The sequence below is a fragment of the Equus przewalskii genome, chromosome 11, assembly GCF_037783145.1.
Source record: "Equus przewalskii isolate Varuska chromosome 11, EquPr2, whole genome shotgun sequence".
Lineage (NCBI taxonomy): Eukaryota > Metazoa > Chordata > Mammalia > Perissodactyla > Equidae > Equus > Equus przewalskii.
In genome coordinates, this window is record NC_091841.1 from 29,603,692 (window position 1) to 29,625,160 (window position 21,469).

At 58.7% G+C, this 21,469-nt stretch overlaps 1 long non-coding RNA gene across 1 annotated transcript; it reads right to left on the minus strand.

The window, feature by feature from the left end:
• Nucleotides 1-11,779: 11,779 nt before the first annotated feature.
• Nucleotides 11,780-16,249, minus strand: LOC139074391 (uncharacterized). Its single transcript, XR_011523970.1, has 3 exons — nt 16,138-16,249; nt 12,193-12,294; nt 11,780-11,876 (listed from the first exon to the last, which is right to left on the minus strand). It is a non-coding gene; the product is annotated as an uncharacterized lncRNA (long non-coding RNA).
• Nucleotides 16,250-21,469: the final 5,220 nt, after the last annotated feature.

Sequence of the window (21,469 nt, forward strand, 5' to 3'; positions counted from 1 at the left end):
ACCTGCTCATCACCCGTCCACTCGCCCCCCCACCCCCACCTATCCATCCACCCACCCACCCCTCTCTCCATCTCACAGACTCTCGTTGAGCACCTGCCGGGGTAGGCTCAGTGTGGTGGGAAGACAGCTGAGTCAACAGACAGTGACCACGCGTGCCTGGGGCCAGGGCACGGGAGTCCTCCATTCTGGGTTCTGGAAAACATTAGTCCAACCCCCCTCCCTGCCCTGGGCTGTGTCTCGAGGTAGCTCATATCACCCTGACTGTATTACTCTCTACACCCAAACAGCACCTCTTGGGGTGGCACAGAACAGGCCACCCAGCTCCCCAGGGTCAGGGCTCCCTGTCCTCTGCGCCTCCTCCCGCACCTGCCCTGCGGCTGTCGAGTCTACTCAGCGCCCCCTAAATGCCGCCCCCTTCGCCCCGTACCTTCTCTCCTCCTGCTCTGCTCATCCTCTGAGTCTCTACTCACAGGTCCCCTCCTGGCTGAAACTCCCTCGATGCCGCAGTCTCTGCATCTCCGACCTGTGGAACACGCCCCTCCGATCGCTCTTATCCCCTTGACTGGACACAGGTCCTTTTGGTCCTGGAGTCCGTGCGATTCTGAGACGTGCGCATGTGGGGCTCACCGGTGCTCCAGGCCTGTGTCCTTGCAGGTGCCCCTGGACACTCCAGGCCTGGTGGTTCTTTTGGCTGCTTCTGGGACATCCTGGGGCCCAGAGTAGGGGAACCAGGAGGGGTGCAAAGGGCATTTGGCAAGGGCTGGGGTCAGGGTGCTCGGGGGGCCCTTAGGACATGCCTCAGGGCCCTGGAGGCTGCCCTGGGGGAGAGAATGGGGTTCCTCTGCGTGAGCTGCGCGTGGAAACTGGACCCGTGATGGGCGAGGCTTGGGGAGGAATGTCGCGCTGGTCAGAGGTCCCGAAGAGAGCCAATACCCGCCTAGTGATGAGCACCCCGTCGCTGGAGGTATTTTAGCAGGAGCCAGGCCCCACCAGGCCATCAGCCAGACAGAGAGGGCACAGAGGAGAGGTTAAGAGCATGCACATTGTGGTGTTCATTCATTCATTCATTCATTCACTCATTCATTTGGTACCTACTAAATGCAAGACACAGTTCTGGGTTGGAATCTCAGCTCTTCCCCTTCCGTGCTCTGTGACCTTGGGCAAGTCACTTTATTTCTCTGAGCCTGTTTCTTCACCTGGAAAATGTCTGTTTTGCATCTCTTGGCCGGCAGGAAAGAGTGAGTCTGAAAACTGCAGCCTCAGACCGCCCTCAGGGAATTTTCAGTCCCTCGTCAGGACAAGGGGGGATGCTGTTGGTTTTGGGTGGACCCCCTCTGCTGGCCACAGAGAGGGCAGAGGGCAGGAGGGATTCCTACCAGGCTTGCCTTCTGTTCCCAGCTTTACCACCTCAGCCTTCATGTGACCCTGGAAATTTCTGGAAGCGCAGCCCGCAGAGGCCCCGCTCTCCCTGCCCGGGTGGGCTGGTAGCCAGTCCCCACACTCCCAGGGAGGGCCAGCCAGGAGCAGCCCAGCAGACAGCCCCGCATGCTTTGTGGCTGGGCCATCTCGAGGGTCTCGGGTGGGCTTGGTCTGCCGAGAGGTGCAGTGGGAACACACACTGTGGAGGGGCGAGCTGGCGCCCAGGCCTGTGACAGGCGGGGATCCTGCACTCGGGGCCCCTCCTTGGTGGCTGGCACGGTGTGGGAACACTCCAGCTCTGGCTTCACATGTCCCCACAGATTGACAAGCTCCAGGGCCAGTGCTCTGCCCCCCCGGGGTCGGGATTGAAGGCTGATCCATGGGGGACAGGTGACCAAGTTGGGGTGTGCTGGGAACCGAGAGCCCCCACTTCCTTGGGCCCCTCCCTCTCCCCCCAGGCCCGTCCCTGGCCCCTCGGATAGGAGATGGAAGGGGAACGAGCTGGGGCCCCGTGGTGGCCCTGAGTGGTGGCCACATCATGGCAGGAGGTCAGCCCTAAGCCTCCTTCCTGCAAAGGTCATGGAGCGTGCAGCAGGGGCCACGGGCTTCTCTGAAGGGACCCTGGTTCCCTCAGCCTGCCTGGGACCTCCTGCTCTCACTGACCACCCTTTCCCCTCACTCCCACTCTGGGGCACATGTGGCACCTCTCGGCTCCATACTCACTCTGCTCCTTCTGCAGGCCCCTCCCTGCCGGGCCCAGGACCTCCCAGACTCCTGCCCTGTGGAAATGGCCCAGTCCCTAACCTATGCTGGCTTCCCAAATGGGCTCAGGGCAGGGATGGGAACGTGGTACCTGGGAAGGGCAGAGCTTGGCCCAGTGCACATCCAAGGGGACACATGTGGCCAGGGGAGGTTAGGAGTCCTGACAAAGAGGTATCCTCTCTCTGTCCAGCTGCGTTTCCCTGGTGGGCTGCGGCGGCTTGGTTTTCGTGGCCAGAATCTCAGTCTGCTGAGGCTGGAAGGACCCCTGGAGACGGTCTCGGTCAGTGCGGCTGGAGGGCCCTGGGCTCTGAGGAGGAGCACCAGGGCCTGTGGCTGGAGCACCTCTGTCTGGATCCGCCTGTAGCTGGCTCGCACCCCCCGCAGGCCTCTGGGTGGGCAGTGCCCTCTAGGAACATGTCAGGCCAGTGTCAGGGAAGGAGATGTCCCCAGCCCTCCTGTCTCCAGCCCAGGGCTCTCCCACCAGCTTCTTTAGTGGGGAGGGAGGGGGGCTGCTGGTTTGCCCACAGCCTCCCAGCCTCAGTGGAGGGAGAGGGCTGATGACGGGGAGGCTGCTCTGCTGGTAGCTGTGACTCCGGAGCCGGGACACGGCACAGTCGGAGGAGAGAAGAGAGCAGCCCCTGTGCTTTGGCCAGGGCTCTGCACAGGCCCCCATTCATCTTCCTCCTGCCACAAGGTTGTTGGCACAGCGGAGAGGACACCTGCTCCATAAGGCGACTCTGACGATCCCCAGGCAGCACCCAGACCGCAGAGCTGGACCTCAGCTTGGGATGGGCTTTGGGTGTTTGAGAAAGAGTATCCTGTGCAATTTGAGTTAGATCAGAAAGGGACCCACCCATCCACTCACCCATCTAACTTCCAAGCCATCTCTCCCTCCAGCCTTCTTCTGTTCTTCATCCAATCCTCCATGCAGCCATCTGTCTGTCCGTTGGTTCATCCGTCCATTCATTGCATACTTATCTATCTATTCACCCATCTGTTGGCCCATCCATCCATCCATCCATCCTTCCAGTCACCCATCACCCCTTCAATCACCCATCTATTCATCTACCTATCTACCTACTGGTCCACGAAACAGTCTATCTGCTCATAGGTCATCCTTCCATCCATCCATCCATCCATCCCTTCATCTTTCCGTCCCACTCACAAGCATGGCACTCATTCATCCAACTGTCTATCCATTTATCTGTCTGACTGTCCCATTATCCATCCACATATCCATTCATTGACGCAGCCAAGTATCCATGAACAGATATGTCACACGAGGCTGCCATGTTGGTTACAGAGCACAGAATGATGCCGTTTCTTGGATTGTGTGACTATCCCTAATTGGTAGATGAAAACAGGGAGGCATAGGGGGGCAGCACATTTATGGGAAATAACTACGCAGGCTCAGACAGACCTGGGTTCAAATCCTAACTCCACCATTTCATTAGCTGTGTGGTCTGGGGGTCAGTCATTTGTGTCTCTGAGCCTCAGTTTCTTCCTGTATAAAACAAGAATATGAACATTGAGATTCTTCTGGGAGTTAAGGGTAAAGCATGTAAGGTTTTCTGCACATAGTAGGTTCTCAGTAAAAGTTTGTGCCCTGGAGGAACGACAGTTGTAGGAAGGCCTGTGGCCAAGGACCATTCCTTTAGTTTCCAAGCTCCTTGCCACCCTGTGCCAATGGCCGTCTGTCCATCCAGAGCCAACAGCAGGTAGACCTTTGGGGCCACAGGGGGCCATTGGATGCTTGCCACCCAGCTGTGGCCCTGGTCTGGCCTCCTGCTGCCTAAAGGGGCAGCCCTGCCTCTGCCCCCGCCCCCACCGAGGCTGGCTGCATGTAACTCAAAGGCCCGTGGCCTGCGCCTCCTGCATGCGGTTTCCCTCTGCCCTCTGCCAACGCGGCCCCGTGAGAGCCCAGCTGCCCAGCACAGGATGTGCGCGTGCAAGGAGCGTAACGGAAATCAGAGCCGAAGTCCTCTGAGCTCGTCTCTGCCCTCTCCACCAGGCAGCCTTGTCCTTTCCCCACTGTAGGTAAATACAGGACTCAGTTTGAGTGGCAACACAGCTGGCCAGTGGTGGCGGGGCAGGAGACTTATGTAATGGCAGCCTGGCGCTTGGTAGCCCCTGGTGGCTACAGGAGAGGGAGGCCTCCTCCGGGATGTGGCGGGACCCTGGTGCCCGCCCTTGGGGGGTCATTTGTTTGGACCCTGGGGCCTCAGATGGCTCAGGCAGCAAGGATGTCCAGGCTCAGGGCCCTGCCTGCTGGCCAGGCTCCCGGCTCTCGGAGCAGCTCCTCTGGGGAGGGACCCAGGCCTACGGGCTCCCCAGTGCCCAGCAGGCAGCCACACGTTGTCTCATGGAATGCTCCCATCGTCCCAACTTTACAGATGGGGCGCTGGCCCTCAGAGGGGAGACGTGCTGGTCCAAGCTCCCTCAGACTCAGCCACACTCAAGGGCTGAGCCCTGTGGTCTGGGCCGGCCGAGGCTCTGCGTGGTGTCTCTGCGATCTTCCCCAGCCCCACGCCCCGGGAGCTCCCAGACTGGCAGCCGCTGGCTCTGGTGGGGCAGCCAGGCTATGATGGCTCCCTCCTCCCACCGCCTCGCCTCCCCTCCATCATGCCTCTCTCCACCTCACTTCCATCTCATCTCGAGGAAGTCCTGGGTGCCCTGCCCAAATGCGCTCAGGCTGCCCCACCTGGGAAAGCCTCCCAGACCCCCCGAGGCCCGAGGCTCAAGGCCAAGGCTCTGGAGGCACTGTGGGCCTCAGTCTCTTCTTCTGCCCTTGGAGTCTCCTTGCAGATTAAGTGAGCAAGCCATTGTACAGCTCCTCCCGTGTTCCCCGTATGCGGAAAGGGCCCAGCACGCCCAAGTTTGCAAATCCTATCGCAGAGGGAGACCGATACGCCTCACTCCCTCATCAGAAAGCTGCTCCTGTGGCTACTCTTATTTCCCTTTGGCCCCCTCCCCACGCAGGTCCAGTACCGAAGGCAGTGAAAAACCCCTGAGGGTCCGAGTGCGGGGGTAGGGGGGGGTTGTCGGAAAGTTGAAAGAATAAATGGACATGTGACTTAAGGCAAGGGGGAGGGGGAGAGAAGGAGAAAGAAAGAGGTGGGAGGTGGGACAGCTGGGTCACCCCCACAGCCTCTGGAGTCAGACTAGGGCTCATGTCCCAGCTCTGCCCACTAGAGCTGTGTGACTTTGGTCAAAGACGGCACCTCTCTGTGTCTCGTTTCGATTTTTTATCTATAACAGGAATGTCACTGTACCTACCCCATAATGCTGTGGTGAAGATTAAGCCAAACAATCGTGTGAGCACCTGTCTTAGTGTCAGACGCCTGCAGGATTTGACACTTGAATTTCCTCCCTCTCTCTCCCCCCGACAAACCTGGCTCCAGTTCCCAACAGGGCCAGGTCCCCCCACGGCCATTCCTGCGCCGGGCGTGCCCCCTGCCTCCCACCCGGCCCCCCCTTTGCCGGTTAGCGTCGCCCGGGTCGGCGCCTCTCCCAGGTATGTCCTGGTTATGTAATCGCCGCCGAGTACACACCGACTCACGCTCTTCCCTCGCTCGCTCATGTTTACTCTTTGGCTCAGGGAAGAGTTCCATTCAGAAGAAATTGCTATTGTTTCTCAGGCTTCCCATGGGAAAGTGGCGTTAGGGAGGAGCCCCATGAGCTGGCAGCGGGGGGGACGGGAGGAGGAGGAGAGAGGGAGCAGGTCCCTGCAGGGCCCAGGGCTTTCTAGATACACACACCGCTTACCATTTACTTTATCTCTGTAAAAACAAAAGCCTCAAAGAATTTTTTTGCATGACCTGATGTTTTAATAAACCTGGAAGATGGCTGAGAACAAGGTGGGCCATTACCTCACCCACTTTCCGAGTCGTGACCTTTTACTGCACTTCTTACCATATTTGGAGGCCCTTTCGTTCATTCATGCATCCAAGCGTGTATCCATCTGTCCATCTACACATCTATCCGCCACCCATCCATCCACCCACCCACCTGTACCAACCCAGCCCTTCATCTACCCATCCAGTTACCTAGCCATCCATCCGTCATCCATCCATCCACTCACCCATCCATCCTCCCACCCCTCCATCCTCCCACCCCTCCATCCATCCACCCCTCCATCCACCCACCCCTCCGTCCACCCACCCCTCCGTCCACCCACCCCTCCGTCCACTCACCCCTCCGTCCACTCACCCCTCCGTCCATCCACCCCTCCATCCACTCACCCCTCCGTCCACCCACCCCTCCGTCCACTCACCCCTCCGTCCACCCACCCCTCCGTCCACTCACCCCTCCGTCCACCCACCCCTCCGTCCAACCACCCCTCCGTCCACCCACCCCTCCATCCACTCACCCCTCCATCCACTCACCCCTCCGTCCACTCACCCCTCCGTCCACCCACCCCTCCGTCCACCCACCCCTCCGTCCACCCACCCCTCCGTCCACCCACCCCTCCGTCCTCCCATCCCTCCATCCACCCACCCCTCCGTCCTCCCACCCCTCCGTCCACCCAACCCTCCGTCCTCCCATCCCTCCATCCACCCAACCCTCCGTCCTCCCACCCCTCCGTCCACCCAACCCTCCGTCCTCCCACCCCTCCATCCACCCACCCCTCCATCCGTCCACCCCTCCATCCATCCACTCCTCCCTCCACCCACACACCCATCCATCCACTCCTCCATCCATCCATCCCTTCCTTTGCCTAACATGTACTGAATTAATAGCAGAGGAAATACTGGACTGGAAATCCTGTGCCCTGGTGCCCATTCTCAGCACAGCCGCTGTGCTGGAGCAGAGCGCTCTCTGTGGATAGCAGGTTTGAGAGGGATGCCTACCCAGGTCTGAGTCTCAGGTCTGCCATTTTCCCTCCTGTCCTGGGCCAAACCCTTCCCCTCTTCGAGGTTCAGCCTCCCCATCTGTGAAACAGGGCAATAATGGTATTTGTCTTATTATTTTGAGGGTGCAATAAGAACATGTATGTGAGAATTCCTGGAATCACGTGAGGTTTCCAGTGGGGGCTATTCTGGTCCCAGGCTTTGGGTGGAGGATGCCAAGATGGGGCAAGAGAGAGCCCCGGCCTTTAGGGCTTCCTGGGTAGTGGAGAAGAAAATGCACCCACCAGCATCAGTGGGGTGTGTGCTGGAGTGGAGGTGGAGAACGAAAGGGATGAGGCTGCAGGGGCAGGTGGCAAAGGGCCTTGGTGGAAGGACTCGATGAAGGGTTTCGAGCAGGGTAAAACATGGCTGGCTTGATGTTTTGGAAGGCGCTTTCTGGCTGCTGTGTAGGGAGAAATGCTGTGTCTTAGAAATGGGATCCCCCTGGGAGGGAAACCAGTTCAGAGACTTGGGGTTACCTGGAGTAAAGACCATGAGCCTGAAGGAGAGGGGAGTGTGGCGTTAGACTTCACAGACATTTTTTTCTCCTAAATGCTGAAACTGAGCAGGCACCAAAATCAACGATTTAGGCCTCAGGCGACCTAGGTCACGCCAGATCCCTTGGTCATTCAGTAATGCAGCAATCGCACCTTCCCTTCCCATCCTGTGTCGCTGACAGACATTGCTAATCAATTGCAGCTCTCCTGCTGCCAGTTAAACACGGTTATTTAAATCTAAAGCCAATCAAATGAAACAAAATTAATAATTCCGTTGCTCTGTTGCAATAGCCACATTTCGGGTGCTTGATGCCTGCATGTGGCCGGCGGCTCCGTACCAGACGGAGCAGAGACAGAACGTTTCCATCCTCGCCCGTGTCCTCTGGGCCTGTGCCGGCCTCCGTCAGGCAGCCCCAGCCAGTCCCTCCTTGCTGGAAAGGACAACGAACGCTTGCTGGGCCAAGGAGGGGTGAATTCTGCCAAACCCCGGACTTGCCTGTGGTCACAGCTCGTACAGGTTTTGTTTCTACCTGAATTTTGCATGTGGCAAGGTCACATTTAAAAGGGCAAAGTCCTTCCAAGCTGGCCCTTCTCGAGTTCACTTTCTTTCTGTCTCTTAAGAAAAAAAAAAAAAAAGAAATGAAAAGACTTGCCTTGCCACGTGGCCGCAGGCGTAACCGGCGAGCTCTTCCCTGCCCTGTGCTCACCTCCTTCTCTGGCCTCCGGAGACTTGAGGCTTCTGTTTTTGCGTCTATTTTCAGCGCCTCCGGCGGAATGGCATTGCCGCCACCGAAGGCTGACATTTCATCCTCTGGGAACCTTGACCTGTCCCTTTTCCGGTTGTGAGTTGAACCTGCTTTTTCATGCCTCAGAAGGGAAGAACAATGATGGTTAATAATCGGCATCTTCTGGAAAATCGGAAACGGAGCCTCCGTGATCCGAGGCTGCCCTTAACCCCAGCTGTGTGGCCTGCAGCCGCCACCGCACGGCGGATCTCCCGAAGGTCCCCGGGCTGCCAGGGTCACACCCTGGGGCCGCCAGTCAAGCCAAAGCAGGGCAGGTGGGCAGCAGGCAGTGGGCTGGACACAGGACCGGGGGATGGAGGAGGCTGAGGCAGAGCGATAAAAAGTTGGTGGAGAAGCATTTGCAACTGTGTAGAGAACTATGGCCCACCTCCAGAGACCAGTGCTGGGGACACCCTCCCAGGGTGGGAGGTGGGAGGAGGAGGAGAGGGTGTCTTGCTCTGGGTTGGGGGGAGGGTGTCTCTCCTGGGCTGGGGAGCTTGATGGATCCAAAATGCCTGAGCCTCTGACCCTGGGCTGGGTCCTGGGGACAGAGAGGGGAACGAGGACCATGTAAGTGGCAGGGTTATGGGGACAGAGAAGGAGCAGTGGCGGCTGCTGGCTCAGAGGTGGGGACGGAGGGGCGTGGGGTCTGACACCTGCTGGCAGAGACAGACGAAACTGGAGGTTCGCCCAGCGCCCCTGCCTCCCCCTGGTGTGCAGCCCCTTTGGGAGAGGGGAACTGAGGCTAGCCGGGCCTTCAGGGAAGAGGGGCGGTGCTGGCCGAAATCCCCTTGACAAGCAAAGCAAAGGTCCCGGGAACAATTCCTCCCTTTCACGCCCGCGACCTGGCAGGAGCCTGCTGGAGCTGACAGCGGGGTCGGCCCCTCCCGGTGGCCCAAGACAAACAGGGCGGCAGGAAGTTCCCACGGTCCCGGCCGCGTCTGGAGCCTCCGCAGTCACCTGGCCGCAGGGCTGAGGAGGAGGGCGGGGCCTCGGCCGCCGCAGGTGAGCTCTTTCGGAGCCACACTGCCTGGAGCAGGAGCTGCCGGTGCGCCTCTGCTGAGCACCTGCTCCAGCCACGTGGTTTGCAAGCACCGTCTCAACAAATCCTTGTGACAGTCCTACTAAGTTAATATTACAACTTTCGTTTCACTGAACCTGAGACCCAGAGAGGTTAAGTGACTTCCCTAGGGTTACACAGCCAATACAGAGAAGAGTCGGGATTTGGACTCAGGCTCGTCGAGTTCTGAAGTCTGTACTCTTTAGTCTTGTCATGTGTTCAATCGGCAAAACTTTGAAGGATCCCTACTGTGTGCCAGGCACGCTGCCTGGGGCTGGGTTGGGGACGTAATCAGGTCGATGGCCCTGAGGGTTGCCTGCTGCCCCATATCACAGCAGGAGTCCACCGTGAGCAGGGACCCACGGTTCCATCTGCAAAGTGGGCAGGTGGGTCCCTGAGCTGACCTCTGAGGAATATGCTAGAAGGTTGTGGCAAGCCAGCACAGCCGGACACGGGGTGAAGGCAGACTCGGGGCTCCCAGGGGTGCAGACAAGAGCCCCCTTGCCCTCAGCACCCAGAACAGTGCCCGACACACACAGGTGCGTGGGGAGAGCTGGCTGAACAGTTGGGACCACTGCTGGGTCATTAGTCATCACTGCCTACCCCAGGGACAGAGGCTCCCGGGGCTCCCTGGGGTTTGGGGGTCATTGGGCCTTCAGGTCTCAGAGGACCCCTGGAAATAGCCACACAGCTGCCTCTCAGGGACCCCACCATGGCTGGTCCTCCCAAACGGGGCAGTAGGCCAGGGGCACCGTCACACCAGCTCTGGGGCTGGCCTCCTCAGAGCCCACGGTCAGGACGAAGTTAGGCCAGGTCGGCGGGGCACAGCTCTGGCTGGAGTCTGGGGCAGGTGCCAGCTGCTGGGGCCCAGATGACGGTCGGAGCCCGGAGGCCTGGAGGGAGGGTGAAGCCCTGCTGAGGGTCCTGGCTGTGTGGCCTCAGGTGAGGCTAACGCCCTCTCTGGGCCTCCAGCCGTGAAACCAGTGTAACCCCAATGGCCCCTCCCACCTCTCAGAGTCCAGATTCTCAAGGACAGGAACGGAGTGTGTCGAGACTGCATAACAGGTGCTCAGGAATGACTCCTCCCCTGTGGGCAGGTCTCTGACCACGTCCTTGCTCGGCCAGCCTCCCACAGCCTCCCGGCTCCGGGCTGCAGGAACGGGGAGTCAGGCCCATGGTCAGGGGCCCGATCCTGGTGCCCTGAGTGTGGGACAGCCCTGCCCACTCATTTCTTGCAGCCCCCACCTCCTTCTGGACCTGCCCACCCATTTGTCCACCCTGGTAGCCACCTTCACCAGAAACCAAGTCAGTTAAAAGGGAACCCTCGCGTCACTGGCTTTACGGCTGTCCCCCCAACCCCCAACCCAACCTGTCCTTCCTTTCTTGGGGGAGGTCAAAGGGCATGGGGGGTGGGGAGCTTGTTGGGTCTGCTGTTTATTAGCTGCATGACCCTGGACGAGGTAAGCACTTGTTGGTGACTCAGAGCGAGCCGAGTGACACCAGCCCCGCTCGGCTGAGCCGCCGTGACGACGAAATGCCCACAGTGGGTAACACGCATTATTGCTGTAATGAATTGTCCTAAAAAGCCCACGATGCCTAATTGTGTCCGATCGCACTCAGGGTGAAAGGTTACCGTGATTGCTGAACGCCAAATTAACGAAAAATGTTGTCTTTTGCCGTTTTTCATTCATGCCGGCCTCCTTTTGTCTGACCAGCCCCGTCCCCTGCCCGTTTTCAGTCGCCCATTTCTCCCTTATTTATGAAGCCCTGATAACACCTTTTTGATAAAAGGGAAACAGAACTTGCAGCGGAGATAAAGGAGCGGCCGCAGCCTTTGTCGGCTGTCCTGGGCAGGAGCGCTCCACATTCCGCGTTGTTTTCCCACTGGAATGTGAAAAAAGAGGCGTGAAATATTTGTCCAGATTATTTCTCATTACGGAGCGTTCCAACAACCACAAGCACGGTTGGCCGTGTCTCCTAAGCACCTCCGGAGGGAGCGGCTAGTCTGGCTAGTGTGGTGTGTGGGAATAAAAGAGCCCTTGCTTGCTCACTGCCCGCGTTGGGACCAGGACGCCCGTGTTCCCCCCCCGGACGATGCGTCTGGCCAAGTCACCTGCCTGTCCTGCTGCCCGGGCCGGGTTGTGGCAGAGGCTGAACTGAGCTCTGCCGTGCGCCAGGCCCCTTGACACACGCGGCTGTATTCTTTCTCCTGCATGGGAGAAACAGTTAATTATCCCTTTTCAGAGGAGGAGACCGAGGGTCAGAGTGGGTATGGGAAACTTACTCGAGGTCACACCCAGGGAACACATTTCAGATCCGTCTGATGCCAACATCCAGTTCTTGCTGCCACAGCCAGAAGTGCTGTCATTCACCTGGTCCCCTTCTCCCCAAGTCCCCATCACGCTTCCGAGCGGCATACGTCAGAGAAAGATGCCTTCTGAGGCCTGCACACCCATCGTGTCCCCTACACGGGATGATGGCCTGGCGTGAGCCTCTTGCCTCAGTCGAGACACAGGCCCACAGCTGCTTCTAGGGTATGGGTTCCGTCTCCTCGCAGTGTGGCACCCCACCCGGCGGGCCCACCCTACACCTCCAGAGCATGCCAAGTCTCAGGTGGCTCTGAAAATCCTCTGACACCACACACCACTGGCCACTGGCTGCTGGTCTTGGAGCAGAACGGAGAGGCCTGGGGTGGTGGCTGGTTCCAAACAGCCTCTGATGGTCCTCACCTCTTGGTGTTCACGCCTGGTGTAGCCCCTCCCACCTTGAAGAGGGCTTACCTTGTGCCCAGTGGGATGCTGTGGAAATGACGGAGTGTGACTCCCAAGGCCACGTCGTAAGAGGCATCGTGGCTTCTGCCTGGCTCTCTGCAGCCCCTCGCTCTGCGGGAAGACATCCACCACGCTGTGAGGGCCCACACGCAGCAACTGAGGCCTCCTGTCAACGGGCACGTGAAGGAGCCATCTCGCAGGTGGGTCCTCCAGCCCCGGTCAAGCTTTCAGATAAATGCAGCCCCAACTGAAGTTTGGACGATAGTCTCCTGAGCGACCCTGATCCAGGACCCCCTGCTCAGCTGCTCCCAGGTCCCCAACCCCAGAAACGGCAGGAATAACGGATCCTTGTTGTTTCCAGCTGCTCAGTTTTGGGGTATTTGTTACGCAGCCAGAGATAACCGACACGTGATGTTTGAATTGTCAGGGGACCCAGCTTGGAGCCTCGGTTTCCTCCTCTGCAGGACAGGATACTCCTGACTCCTTTAGAGAACAGTACTGAGAACGGGAGGGACGTGTGTTTTGGGCATCTCCTGCCTGCGAGGTCAGCAGGGGCACCTTCTGACATCCCTCTTGTGCCCCGACACACACACGCACACGTACGCACACACACACGCATAGACACACACACACAGACACACACACACACAGCCACAAACACAGACACAAACACACACACATAGACACATGCACAAACACAGACACACACACAGACATAAACACACACGCACAGACACACACAACGGACACATGCACAGATACACACACAGATGCAAACACAGACATATAGACACACAGACACACACACACACACACACCACCCCCCCAGCCCAGTGCTGAAGGGGGCACTCTGGGTTCTCAGCCGCTGCTGTAGAATCAGCAAATAAAGCAAACGATTTCTTCTTTTAATTTTTAAATTTCTAACTGTGCTAAATATACATAATATGAAATTTACCATCTGCATCTTTTTAAGAGCGCAGATCAATAGTGTTCAGCACATTCACACTGCTGTGCAGCTATCACCACCGTCCATCTCCACAGCTTTCCCATCCTCCTAAGCAGACACTCTGCCCCACTAATGCTTGCTCCCCACCCCCTGCCCAGCCCCTGGCGCCCACCGCCCTCCCTTCTGTCTACGGATGTGACCCCTCTGGGGACGTCCTATGAATGCAGTCATATGCTATCTGTCCTTTGTGCCTGGCCTATGTCACTCAGCACGGAGTCTTCGAGGTCCCTCCGTATTGGAGCGAGAGTCAGGCTGAGCTTCCTCTTCGGGGCTGAGTAATATTCCACAGTGAACTGACGCTCCTTCCCCCAGCACGAGACCGTCGGGTCGGGCACGGAGTCTTAGCTCTCTGTTTCTTCCCTGTGCTGATCTTGGACCCTCGCCCCGAGTGAGCCCAACTCAGGATGTATTTATGGAAGAAAAGACTGGAGGCCAAGCACCTGGGTGTGTGCCCTGCTTCTGCCACTTGCTGGCTGGGTGGGCTCGGCAGGTGGCTGCTCTCTCTGAGCCTCTGTCTCCTCAGTGACTCACTCACGGGGCCGCTGCAGGCATAAATGTGAGGACCACCCTGCAAAGCGGGGGTGCATGGGGGTGCAGACTCTTTCTGAGTCCACCCCAAGCCCCGAAGTGGTGGCCGTCCTCTGCCTGACCCCAGCCTGACCCATCCACCCTGCAGCAGGGGGCCGAGTGGCAGCTGCGGCGTGGTCTCCGCACGGGGTACGGGATCCTTCCGTCAGCCCATCTCCTGGGATGAGGCATTGACCCCCACGCTCTGGGCCTGGTCCTTCCTCTGATCAGACCCTGAGCCGAGCAGGCAGGGAGCGCGAGAGCGGGCTCTGCACCGTGTCATTTCGGACGTGTGATAACTGCTGGGGAGACCGAGGCTCTGGATGCCTGAGGGGACGAGGACAAGGGTGTCCGAGTCGAGAAGGCGAGCATCCATCCAGGGGGCTGTGTGACCCCAGGCGAGTCCCCTGGAGGTGAGAACAGGGGCTGTGGGGGCAGACGAGACGGCCTGGCTTAAACCTCCGGGCAACCCCGAGCTTCTCCGGTGGCCTTGGGGACCTCATGAACGGCTCTGACCTCGGTGTCCCTGTCTGTACCCGTAACGGTTCCCATCCTTTTCTGGGGCTGTGGTCGGACTGGACCCACTGAGGCTGGGGGTGCTTGGCACGAGCTCAGTCCCCCGGGAGCCTTCCTGGCTTTGTCCCTGCTCTGTCAGCTTCGGTGCCTTTGTCTGGAAACTGGGGAGGCCCCTGCCCCTTGAGCAGCCCGTGCATCGCTTTTCTCCCAGCCGCTCTAGGTCTGGGGGGCCGGTCAAGCCATCTTTCCCGGGTGGGGAACTTCTCAACCGTGTTTCTTCCAAACTTTGCCCCCTCCCCCGTGAGCTCCAGGTAGCCGACCCTCTACCTGCCTCCCCACTTGGGTGGCTCACGGGTACGCGCACCGGGCATGGCCCCTGTGGGCCCTGGGTTTCAGGCCCCCTGCCCCTTGCCCTGTCCTTGCCGTCCCCACTCAGTAAAGGTACCACCGTCCACCCAGGGGCTCAGGCCAGAACCGCATCGTCGACCCCTCCCAGCCTGCACTGCTCAGACCCGGCCCCTCGCCCAAGCCGACCGCTCTCCCCTCCTCTATCTCTCTCTGTTCCATCCCACCACCACCCTGGACAGGTAGCCATCACCCTCCCTGGAGACCTGGGTGCTCTCACTGCTTGTCCCCTACCGTCCGCTCAGAACCTTTCAAAAATCCCCAAATCCAAGCCCTGTGGGGGCCTCTCTGCACACATGTGCCCCTGGCTCTTGGTGTGTCAGCCTCACTGTGCTCCTTCCAGTGCCTCCAGTAACCTGGATTCTTTACAGCCCCAGGACCTTTGCACTTGCTGTTCCCTCTGCCCAGAATGCCCTTTGCTCCATTTCCCATATCGCTGCCTCCTTCTCATCCTAAGGGTTCCTTCCTCAGGGGGCCTTCCCCCTGTCTGGACCTAAGAGTCTGAACGAGAAAAACCCGTGGGACACCGCATTGCCCTGTTTCTCCTCTGCTCTCCCGCTCTGCTTCCAGCACACTTCTGCCCACCAAGGGTGTGCGTTTTCCCCCACTTCACGCAATCCTCATATTCTCCAGACACCAGCTGGGTGTCCTCCGTCGTGACTCAGTTCTGACACCATTTGCCTGGAGACGGGGCAGACCTCACAGGTTAAGGGCTCAGTCCCACAAGTCTGCCACCACTTCAGACCCCCGTGGCCAGTCCAGGTTGTCACCTGTGCTCTGTCCCTCCCGCTGCAACTCAGAGCCTCCCGCGACCCCTTCCTGGGGTCTGAGAATTGCTTGCAGAACTCAGGAAAACAGTTCAGTCACTAGATTACTGGTTTGCTGTGAAAGGATGTAAGTCGGGAACAGCCAGATGGAAGAGATGCTCAGAGGCGAGGTGGGGGCAGAGGGAGACGGGGCTCCCACGCCCTCTCAGAGCGGCCACTCCACCGCATCTCCGGTGTTCGCCAGTGGGAAGCTCCCGGAACCCTGTCCTTTGGCTTTTTCATAGGGACTTCACTACATACGCAGATTGATTAAACCGTTTGCCACTGACAGTCAAGTCAGCCCCCACCCCGAGGCCGTCTGGGGTCTTTCCAAGTCACCCATCCATGTAAACGCAGGTGTGGCTGAAAGGCGCTTGAACTTCTCGTGCTTCTCCACATCTCTTGCCTCTGGGCCTTTGCACATGCCGCTCCCTCTGCCCGGAATCTTCTCCCCACCCCCCCCCCACAACTTCCCTGACCTCTGCTTCTGTGGGGCCCACTCTGTCACCCCTTCTTGGGTCCAGAGGAAACCCCCTGTCCCAGCCTCTCTGAAACCGTGGGCCTCAGTTTCTCCAGATCGCTTCTGCTCCAGTTAGAACTGGGTGCGAGTTCTCCTCGTCCCTGGGTCCCACCACACGGCTGGAGGTGTGTCACCTGGATCTCTGCGTCCCCACCGGAGGACACTCAGCTGGAAGACCCTCGCTGGACCGTGGCAGAGTGAAGACCAGATCTCCGTGTGTGGCGACACTCAGGTTTGAACTTGTTTGCTCCTGCGGCACCGACTCGCTCGTCCGGACTCAGGACGTCCCACCTGAGACAGAACTCGCCCTGGGAAGATGCTGCCTGTCCTGGGTGGGACCAGGCACCTCCCCTGCGCTCCCCCAGCACGTGGCCTTTCCCATCATGCCCCAACAGCCCGGGGACCCCCCCACCCCTGGGCTGACAGAGAGCACCCCAGCCAGGCGCATGCGCACGTCCCAGCCCCAGGCCCGGCTCCGGCTGCCCTCCCCGGGGCTCCCGCTCTGCTTGCCGAGCCTGTCGAGCGACTGGGCTTGGCAGGGACCCAGCTGTCCTCCGCGTGCACATTCTTCTCTGCAGAGGAATGTCCCGGATCCAGGTTCCCACAGAGGTGCCTGAGCCCAGGGGAGTGCCTCTCGGGGCCCTGGCTATTGTTCCGCTGCAGAAAAAGCCGTTCTTTTGAACTCTGCTGAGCGAGCCCACGGACGGGGCAGAACCGAGACGCAGGAATTCCTGGGTCAACGGGCATTCGCCCGGGCAGGGCTGACCTCCTCCCGCGGGTCAGCAGCAACGTTGTTGAGTGAAACCCATTCTAATTAAAGGGCACATTAAGCAGGGGCCTTTTAAACATGGCCATTTCCTAAAATCCTCTCTTGATACCTATTAATTCCCCTGAGGAAGGAGCGGGGATGGGGGGGGGACCAGAGACCCCCTTGGAGAGGTCTCCCGCCCCCAGTCACTCACTCGGCATTTCTCTGGAACTTTACCTCAACAGTCCTCTGAAGGCTCCGGGAAGCCTTCTGCAGGCCTCAGTTCATCAGCTGATTAATGGGATCGCTGTTCCTTAGCCGCCCCAAGTTCCCGGGAGAGAGATGGAGATGGGGAGAGCCTGCGCAGGGCAGCCGAGAGGTGACACGGCCGAGACACGGTGTGGGTCGAGATACGAAGGGTCTGAAAGCAGCTTGGGCCCATGGAGCTTCCCTCACTCATCGGACATTAATTGAGCGCCTTCTGTATGCAGGCACTGTCCCAGACACGGGGACGGAGCACCAAACAGGACTGTGTGTATGTGTGTGCACATGCATGAGAGAGAGAGAGAGGTGGGTCATTCCACCTTTGTACTAGTTTCTACGATTTTCCAAGTGTCTTCACCGAAAGTGGCAGGAGCGGGGAGAGGAGGGTCAGATCCTGGTGGGCTTCCTGACAAAGCTGGGTGTCTGTCTCATTGAGAACAGTGGCCCAGACACCGCACATCCCCAAGGGTCAGTCGCCTGAGTACTGAGTTGAGGATTCTATGATCAATTAGTCATGTCTGCCAGGAGTGCAGAACAGACACCAATGGCATGTATGCTCCACATGTGTGACTCTGCTCTAAAATCTAAAATTGGAGCTGCATTTGAGGAAAAATCATGAAAGCAACTGGATAAAGCCATTGAGCTTTCTTTTGTCAAGGGCCTGGAGTAGCTTATGACACATGTTACAATAAAAACCCACATTGCCCTCCCCCCTATTACCCACAGTCACCTGATGGCCTCAGACATCTGTGAGGGCTAAGCCTACACAGATGAGCCCTCAGTCACCAGCTTTGTGGCTGCTGCTCTCACCCTCTGGGCTCTCCCTTGGGCCCCCGTTGGCCGCCAGCTCACAGTCTGCAAAGCTTGCCAGGAAAGTAGTGCATGGAAGTCTTGGAAGGAACAGAAGCTGGGACGTGAGTCCTGTCCAGAAGCAAGGTCCAGGGCTCCTTCCCAAAGGAGGTGGCCCACCTCTCCTGCTGAACAGCTTATGGTTTCCAGACACGCCGCGTCCTTTCCAGCCTCTGTACCTTTGCCTAGGCTGTTCCCTCTGCCTGGGATGCTTTCCCTCGCTTGATCCGCCTAGAAAACGTCTTCTGGCTCCGCCGAGCTCAGAGCAAGGCCTCCTGCTCTGCTCGGCCCGGACTCCTCGGAGCTCCCGCAGCCGCTCAGACAGTCCTGTCCTTTCCACCCATCACGCCACGTTGTAAACAGCCTCTGTGCTAGGGTCTCTCCTCTGCTCGATTCCCGGACCCAGAGGACCCTCCAGTCCCGCCCAGGGTGTGACACACCGCAGGTGCCCCCAAAGGATCCCAGAGCGACCGTGTCTCGCCTTCCAGCCTGTGCCAGCCGTTATTTCCGACCCCGCCCCTCCCAGAGGTTGGGGAAACAGCCGTGTGGTTCCTTTTGGTCCCCTAAGGTGCCAGCAGAGGGCAGGCGTCCAGGTCACCCTCAGTCCCTGGACACAGAAGAAAGGCCCTTACATTTTTAAATTTCACTTTTTATGCTTGCTTAAGAAATACATTCTTAAACTCCTCTGGAAGGTTCTCGAGGACATGAGGATGTGGGCTCTTCCAGTGTGGACGGGCAGGGTCCCGTCTGTCCCAGGAGCTGGGGGCCTCGGGCCCGCCTTTCTGTTGCCCCCTTGGGTGTGAGATTCCCCTGTGGGGCTCTGGCCGGGGCGGCAGAGATGCTGGAGTCGGTTTCCTGCCACAGGACAGGCCCAGACAAAAGCCACCTGCACACAAACCATCACACAGCTATTGTGATCCTGATGTAGAAATTCCCATCACGGTTTCTTAAACGCGTGCTGTGTTGCCGGCTCCGAGCTCAGCTCTTTTCCAGGCCCTTCCTTACTTCACCGTCCCACAACCTGCTAGCACCAGCGCTGTTCCACCAGCGAGGAAGGGAGGCCCAGAGCGGTGATGGAGGCTGAGGTTTGAAACAAGCTCTCCGCCGTCTCTCCACATCCTGGGCTCCCACTGTGACACCTGCCAACTCTGCAGCACCCAGCCCCCCCCCCACCCTGATCCCAGGGGAAACTCGGGCCTCAGGAACCCTCCAAGGAAGGCCTTGCTGACTGTGCCCCAGAGCCCATTGGAGGCCACCTGAATGCACATCTTGTCAGTTATCGGTGCTGCGTCACAAGTCACGGAAACTTAGGGCCTTAAAACAACACTCGTGTACCAGCTCACGGCTCTGCGGGTCGGAAGTCCAGGCGCGGTTTCGCTGGGCCCCCTGCTCAGGGTCTCCCACGGCTGAAACCCAGACGTGGCCCCGGCCGTGTTCCTTCTGGAGGCTCTGGGGAAGAACCCACTCCCACACTCATTCGGGTTCTTGGCCCAATTCTGTTCCTTGCGGTTGTAGGACTGAGGTCCTTGTTTCCCTGCTGGCTGTCAGCGGGGGGGAGGCCATTCTTAGCTCCTAGAGGCCGCCCCCAAATTCCTTGCCATGTGGCCCCTCCATTTTCAAGCCAGCAATGCTGGTGGAATCCTTGTCGTCATGCGAATCTCTGACTTCCCCTTCTGTGACCAGCTGGAGAAAACCCTCGGCTTTTAAGGCTCCTGCGATTAGGTCAAGCCCCCCCTCTCCAACGTCCCTTTGTCAGTGAACAAGTCGACTGTGTCATATGACACAACCTCATCCCAGGAGTGGGATCCGTCACCTTCGCTGTGGCAGGAGTTACGTCAGGAGTGTACACGGGGAGTGAGGGGGATATTGGGGGCCATCCTAGGATTCCACCTGCCACACTATTAACAACGAATTCAGCATCAGGCCTTCCACCTTTGTCACAGGTGCCTCCCTTCCCCAAGCAGGCAGCAGGGTGTCCGGTGGGGGCCCTGGGAGGCGGGGGTATCTTTGGCTTCAGGCAGCCCTGGGCTGGGATCACGGCTCTGCTTCCCTGGGGCTGGGGGCCTCGAGGAAGCAGCTCAACCATTCAGGCCTAGGTTTGCCCATCTGTAAAGTGGAGAAGGAGCCACGGGCGGGGCAGCTGGACAGCTGAAGGAGGGCTTGCCCAGCCCTCGGGAATCGGGAGCAAATGGGGCAGCCGTGCCCCGGTTCTTTGCAACCACCCGGCCTTCTGTTTCGTCTAAAGCAGGATGTGATCGACGGTAAAGCGTGTTTTCAGGCTCAAACACATCAGAGTACATCAACACGTTTCAAAGTCCAAGTGTGGCCAGAGAAGGGTCTGACTGCTGGACAGGGCCCCTGAGAGATGAGCCATGTGCTGCCCAGTGCCCACCCCGGCCAGCGGGAGCAGGGCAGTTGCAGCCTGCCACAGGCCCGTTGATCACGAGGGCAAGGATACCCGGGCCGTGCCTCACTCATCAGAGCAGGAGCGTTGCGCGGGCAGGCGAGGCGGTGGAGCCTTCGTAAGCCCGTGCCGGTGGAATGGTGATCTTGGCGGTGCCCTGAAGGGCGCTCATAGCTCTGTGCCCTGCCCTTCCGAGGCCTCAGCTTTCTCCTCGTGTCTTATTGGGGAAGAGAAGCCAGCTGGGTATTGACAAGGGAGAGAGTTGTTCTTCGGGGGTGGACAAGGAGTGTCAGGTGAGGGGCCACAAAGACACGCTGTTCCATAACCAAAGGCAGGGTAGGGTAATGGTTAGTGACAGGTGCTAGTGCCCCTGCCTCTGGGCTCCACTGCTAACTGGCTATGTGACCGAACCTCTCTGTGCCTCATTTTCCTCCTCTGTAAAACGGAGATAACAGTAGACCTATTACCGTATTATGAGCTCATAAGGTTGTTATGAGGCATAAATGAAATAATGTGGGAACGCAACTGGCGTGTAGTGAATGCTCCGTAAAAGTTATCCTTACCTTATCATCCTCACGCTCATCACCGTCATCACCACCGTCACTACCACCACCACCACCACCATCAACATCATCACCATCATCCTCATCACCATCCCCACTACCACCATCATCACCATCGTCATCATCACCATCATCACCACCACCACCACCATCGTCATCAACATCACCATCATCGCCATCGCCATCATCACCATCATCACCATCGTCATCATCACCATCATCACCACCACCACCATCATTATCACCATCATCTGGTTATTGGTTTAACAGGTGGGATGACACCCTGAGTGTTGGAGGCAGCAGGAGAGACTCAAGCAGGGACAGGCTCAGATTTCTACAGTAACCACCACCTGCCAGCAAGGCCCAGCCGGGCTGTTGGGTAGGGAGAGTGGTCACAGAAGCAGGCATTGGCCCAAATGAACGAACTTTGTTCACCAGAGCTGGGCTCCCGTGGCCTGAGTCTGGGGTCGGTGGAGGCATGCCGGAAATGCCTGGGACTGCTGGAAGGTTGACAGTGTCAAGGCAGGTAAGGGCAGGCTGAGCCTCTTCTGGCAGCACCCACTCCTCTCTGCTCCTCACAAGGGTCTCCTTGGAGGGGCTGCAGGGCAGGACTTCAGGGGCCTCATGTCACCTCCACC